Source organism: Talpa occidentalis, unplaced genomic scaffold, assembly GCF_014898055.3.
Source record: "Talpa occidentalis isolate TD23 unplaced genomic scaffold, MPIMG_talOcc4v2.1 talOcc4.3653, whole genome shotgun sequence".
Lineage (NCBI taxonomy): Eukaryota > Metazoa > Chordata > Mammalia > Eulipotyphla > Talpidae > Talpa > Talpa occidentalis.
The window spans coordinates 1-5,296 of NW_023603911.1; the positions used below are offsets into that span (position 1 = coordinate 1).

Here is a 5,296-nt window from a genome sequence, read left to right on the forward strand (position 1 = left end):
TCTTGTTTTTCACATACCTGGAAGGCCAGGTATCTTGTTTTCTTTCCTTTTATCACTCATTCACAGCAGGGGTTTCAACTTGGGAGTAGAAGGAAGGGAATGACTGGTGTGGGGAGCAGGAAATGGGAGGTGTCCTGATTTTGGCCTACAGCTAAATCCTGTACTCAGAAGCTGGAGATAGTTATGTGACAGTTTCTGTTTTAGGCAAAGAGAAGTTAATTAGTTAGCTTCAGAAAATAAAATACATATCTAAATAAGTAAATTTTCAAAAAATAAAGTTCCAGCTGCTATATTTTTTATAGCATTTCGAGTACATTATAGGTTATTAAAAGGGATTTTTGTGGACTAGTCTGAAAAGAAACTTTTAGCATTAGCTCTGTGGAAAATATTTTTAAAGTACTAGACACCAGTTTGCAGTTTGATAGATAGTGGTTGGGCAAGGGAGGCCTCTAGTCTACCTGGTAGCTATTAACAATTTTCAGTCTGAACTAATTTCTGCTGTGTTCAATCAGTCGTTATGTTATGAGCCCAGCACAATTTATACTTACACCTTTGGAGAAATACAATGTACACATAAAAGCAATCTCTGTATTTAAGGAATTTCTTCTCTAAAAGGTAAAACAAAATACACTTAATAGTATAACCAACTGGCCAATTGTAAGGTATAAATAAGGTGAAAATTTCAGAGGAATCTGAAATTGACAAGGAACATTTCAGGTAGACTGTGGGAACTATGAATCTTAATTCAGACATCTGGTTAAGTTTTAGTTAGAATACCGTTGGCGGGTGCTGCTACTTCTGGAGAATTGAAGATAGAGAATTAGAGTGGTGTAAAAAAAAAGTATCATATGTCAAGTCAGTTATGGGTTCATATGTAGGATTAATTATTTGCTTAGTTTATTTTTGAGAAACAGCATGACATTGCTAATGAAGCTGTTTGGGACAGCTATGTCCAGGTAGTTTACAAGTAGTTGGCATTAGCTTTCTCAGATGATTTGGGAGTGGAGAGTGAGTGATACCTCGGGTTAAACTCTGAATGTTTTTTGCTCTAAAAGTATTAAGTGTTGGTTGTTAGCCCATTTTCCTTCTTTCGTAGGTAAAAAACAGGAAGCAGATGAGTTGAGTGGAGATGCTTCTGTGGAAGATGATGCTTTTGTCAAGGTAAAGTGTTAATTACACCAGGATGAGATGTTTATTTTGAGCCTAGTATTTTGCATGATGGATTCATGCAGTTTACTTGAATGATAGATACTAAATTACCTGGGTAAATAGAGACTTATATAATATTGTCAGTCTCATTAATTTTGATAGTTGAGAAATACAGCAGATAAATTTGTCTTTGGATAAATGAGCTATAAAACTAAAAATGTTTGTATAGGCCTTTAAGTAGCATTCTGAGAGCAGAGAAACAGCTGCAGGACAATTGATAATGTTAGTTCCTGGGCAAGATATTGCAATGAAAGATATTGATAATTTATTTTTAACCTTCCATTGCATTTAGCTTTTGCATATAGTATATAGAACTTAGATTAATATAGTCCTTAAAACAAAAAATGATGTGTTGCCACTTAGTAAAGGTCAAATTAAGACATTTGTTTTGTCCTTTAAAGATAAATAATCCAGGTTTGTTTTGGGGGTGTGGGGAGTTTGGTTTGGTTTGGCTTTTTTTTTTTTTTTTTCTTAAAAAAAATAAAAAGAGTTATTTCAAAACTGATCACCCAGAAAAATTATGTGATTTTAACTGGGGTCATGGCAGTTATGAATACTAAATTATTTTTAATCATAAGGTTTTTTGTTTCCATTTTAATAAAATGTGATTTGCTACTTACTGATTGTAAGTCTTAAGAAGTGTGAATTTGCAAAATTATTTAGAGTATAGTTGCTCTTATATACATTTATACTCTGGTGTATTCCATTTTTGTTTACAGAGTCCATATTGTCATAACATCTGTGTATGTCTTTGGGCTCCACCAGGAAGTCAGCTCATATCCAGTCACCCACCCTTCTCTTTATACTGCCTAGCTCTCTTCCCTCCCCACATTACGTACACACAGACCACACCATTTCATATACCCCACACTTTGTACTTTGCACCTTGAGGGCAGGCACAGAGAAAAAATGCTTGAGGAGATAACCCTGAAATCAGATAACTTTAGGAAATATTTGTGCAGGGAGTCCTCAAAGTTGATGATTGTGTGGCTGTAATCAGCTTTTGTATGAGCCTTTAAGAACTGTTCAGACTGTATCTATTACCTTTGTGGTATATCTTGCATTAGGTTTGTTCCTTTGTTCTTATATCCTCTAGTAGTCTTTACTAGAGTGTATCATTAAGCAAAAATTATCCATAAGCTGGAAAAACATTGTGACTCAATAAAATCAAGTCAGATGATTTTCAAATGACTTTCAGCTCTTCAGTTCATAAAAATGTTACATTTGAGATGCTATGAAGAGAAATACACCTCTACTCACCATTATAGTACTGTCTCTTATGTGTGCTGTACAGGATGCCTTTGTATTATTAAATGAACCTGGTTATGATGTGTAGGATGACAAAAGAGCTCTTTTAAAAAGTTTTATTTAAATACAGCTTTAGTTTCTTCTTTATATTTTTTCACTTTGGAAGTATCAGTATATGTTAAGTGAATATACTGTTATCAGACGACATTTGTAACTGTATCAATACTTTCCTTGCCTCCAAGTGTTGGCAATTTTGGAGTTTATATAGTACTGGTGGGTAAACATACCACTTGCCACTTAGATATATGAATAGTATTAGAATTAATTCCATTTTATAAATGAAGGAAATTGTCAAAATTGTTGGAATTTCAGAATAGATCAAGTTCCCTCCATGACTTCCCTTTTTTGGGAGGGTGTTGTGGGGGTGGTACTTATTCTTCTACCATCATGCAACTACTTACTCCATTTTCAATCCCCAAGTTCCCCCACCGTTGTGTGGTGAGTTGTTCAAACCTCCTCTCTCTGAGATGCCCTCTACCTGAACACTCCACATACCAAAACAATTACATTGCTTCTCTGGGACCAACTCCCTCAGAATTTCTATTCCCTCACTTCAGTTCAGTTGTGACTAACGAGTAGTCATGCCCCTCCTCTTTTCCCCTTTTAACCCAGAAGGCTTTTCTTCAATTTACATTTACTCTATAAATAGCAAAGGGGAAATGAATGTTCATTTGCTTTCCACCCTTTCTTTGCAGTTAAAGAGGAAACAAACAGATTGCTGCTTTTCTTTGTTTCTGCTTAAGTACTGTGTATTCATAAACACTGAAGGGCAAACAGACATTCCTTCACAGAGACAGTCCCAACCTAAGTTCCCTTAAGTGATGATAGGGAGAAATGATAGCTTTTTAAAAAAATACATTGAAATTATTTGTATATTTTTTAAGAATAGCCATTGGTGTAATAGTTGGGATTCTTTATTATTAATTAGGAATAAACTATTATAATATATAAGACTTAAAAGATCTTTGAAGCTAAATCAAGAGATGGTATGTGGAGAAATGAAGTTATTTCTTTGAATCCATCTCCTAGGACAGCTTCTGGGATGTGACTTTAAAATACTAAATAACTGAGATTTGAGAGCATCTCTAGTGGCAATCTAATTAGTGTGTAAGATATTTGGGAACTCGTATGCATGATTTAATGACCTTGCTGTTAGACCCCTTTATTTTTAAAGATAATTAATATGTAAGATAAAATAGTTGAATTTTGACTTTGGGAATAATGTCAAAATGATAAAATTTAAAACCTTTAGAGATATAAATTACCAAAAACGTTTGGTGGATAGCCTACACTACTTTGCTCTAGTTGTACCACATTTTCTTACCATTAAAAGGACTGTGAATTGGAGAATCAAGAGGCACATGAACAAGATGGAAATGACGAACTAAAGGACTCTGAAGAGTTTGGTGAAAATGAAGACGAAAACTTGCATTCCAAGGAGTTACTTTCTGCAGAAGAAAACAAGAGATCTCATGAATTAATAGAGGCAGAAGCAATAGAAGATTTAGAAAAAGACGACATCGAAAGTCAGGTCTTTAGCCAGTTTTTTTGAAATATGACTCAGATAAATTAAATTATAATAAATATTTCCTTTTAATTCAATGTGGAAGTCTCAGATTAAAAAAAAGCTTTTTTAATTTATAAATCAGCCAAAGTCCTACTACCTGAGAGGACCTTTAAAATTTTGCTTATCTTCCACATTTGTATTTATTTTTACATAGTAGCTATCATGCTATAAGTTGCTATTCTATATAATATTTTCACGTGTGACTTCATAACTGTATATTATGCCATAATTTATTAGATTGCTTTCTGTGTGTCTAATGGCCACGTCTTTAATTTGGGGTATTTGAGCTTTAAGTTGTTTTCTCCCTCATTATAAATGAGTATACCATTTTCACTTTTGTCTTGCCAACTTTACCTGGTAGTGGTCTTTTTTTTTTTTCCCTTCTTTTTGCTACTTTAATAGATATAAATGAGTAATTTGCATTTCTTTGGTATTATCAAGGGTGGGGAAATTATGAGAGCATATAATTTCAAAAATCTTTGAGTGGTATGCATTATTTGGCCTTTTTTGAAGTATGATACTACATCTTTTAAAAAACATCAGTGGACTAGGGAGTAAATGTTAGTATCCATGCTTAAAACACTTCTAGCTCAATAAATGAAGGGATCAAGGAAGAGATTTTTTCTAATTCTGTATTAATGTGGCTAATTTTATGTTGGCATTAAAAAAAGTAACATGAATTATTAAGCATTAACTTAGAGCCCACACAGTATCATAGACACTGCACCAAACACAAGGCAAGTGATAATCAAGTGTAGCATAAAAGAATTCTCATGTTACCTAGATATTTTATAAAGCAAAGCTATTGTATACCCTTTTACTAGGAAATTGAAGCTCAAGAAGGTGAAGATGATACCTTTCTAACAGCCCAAGTAAGTTTACATTTAGTCATATGAACTTGATAATTGTGGGTGGGGGGGCTTGGAAAAGGAATCTAATTTTGAATTCGTAAGTATTTAATTTATAAAACTTATTTTAATGCTATTTATTCATTATATAAAAATACTTAAATTTGGAAACTGAAATTTCTTTTGGCCACAAAGGTAATTGGAAATTATTATAAGGAGGTTTCCTACCATTTTCAGAATAAAAATAAACACAGTTAATCTTTTCTATAAAACTTAATTCTGATTACCAGTCTTGAGATGTCAACGCCCTTCTTGAATTTTTTTTGTCACTTTGGTATAAAATAAATCCTTCAGAAATACTAAT

The 5,296-nt window shown here is 33.2% G+C and overlaps 1 long non-coding RNA gene across 1 annotated transcript; it reads left to right on the forward strand.

Annotated features, from left to right (window-relative positions):
- The first annotated feature begins 1,055 nt into the window (after positions 1 to 1,055).
- Positions 1,056 to 4,981, forward strand: LOC119256659 (uncharacterized). The gene is made up of 3 exons (XR_005127852.2): positions 1,056 to 1,161; positions 3,851 to 4,048; positions 4,909 to 4,981. It is a non-coding gene; the product is annotated as an uncharacterized LOC119256659 (long non-coding RNA).
- The last annotated feature ends 315 nt before the right edge of the window (positions 4,982 to 5,296 follow it).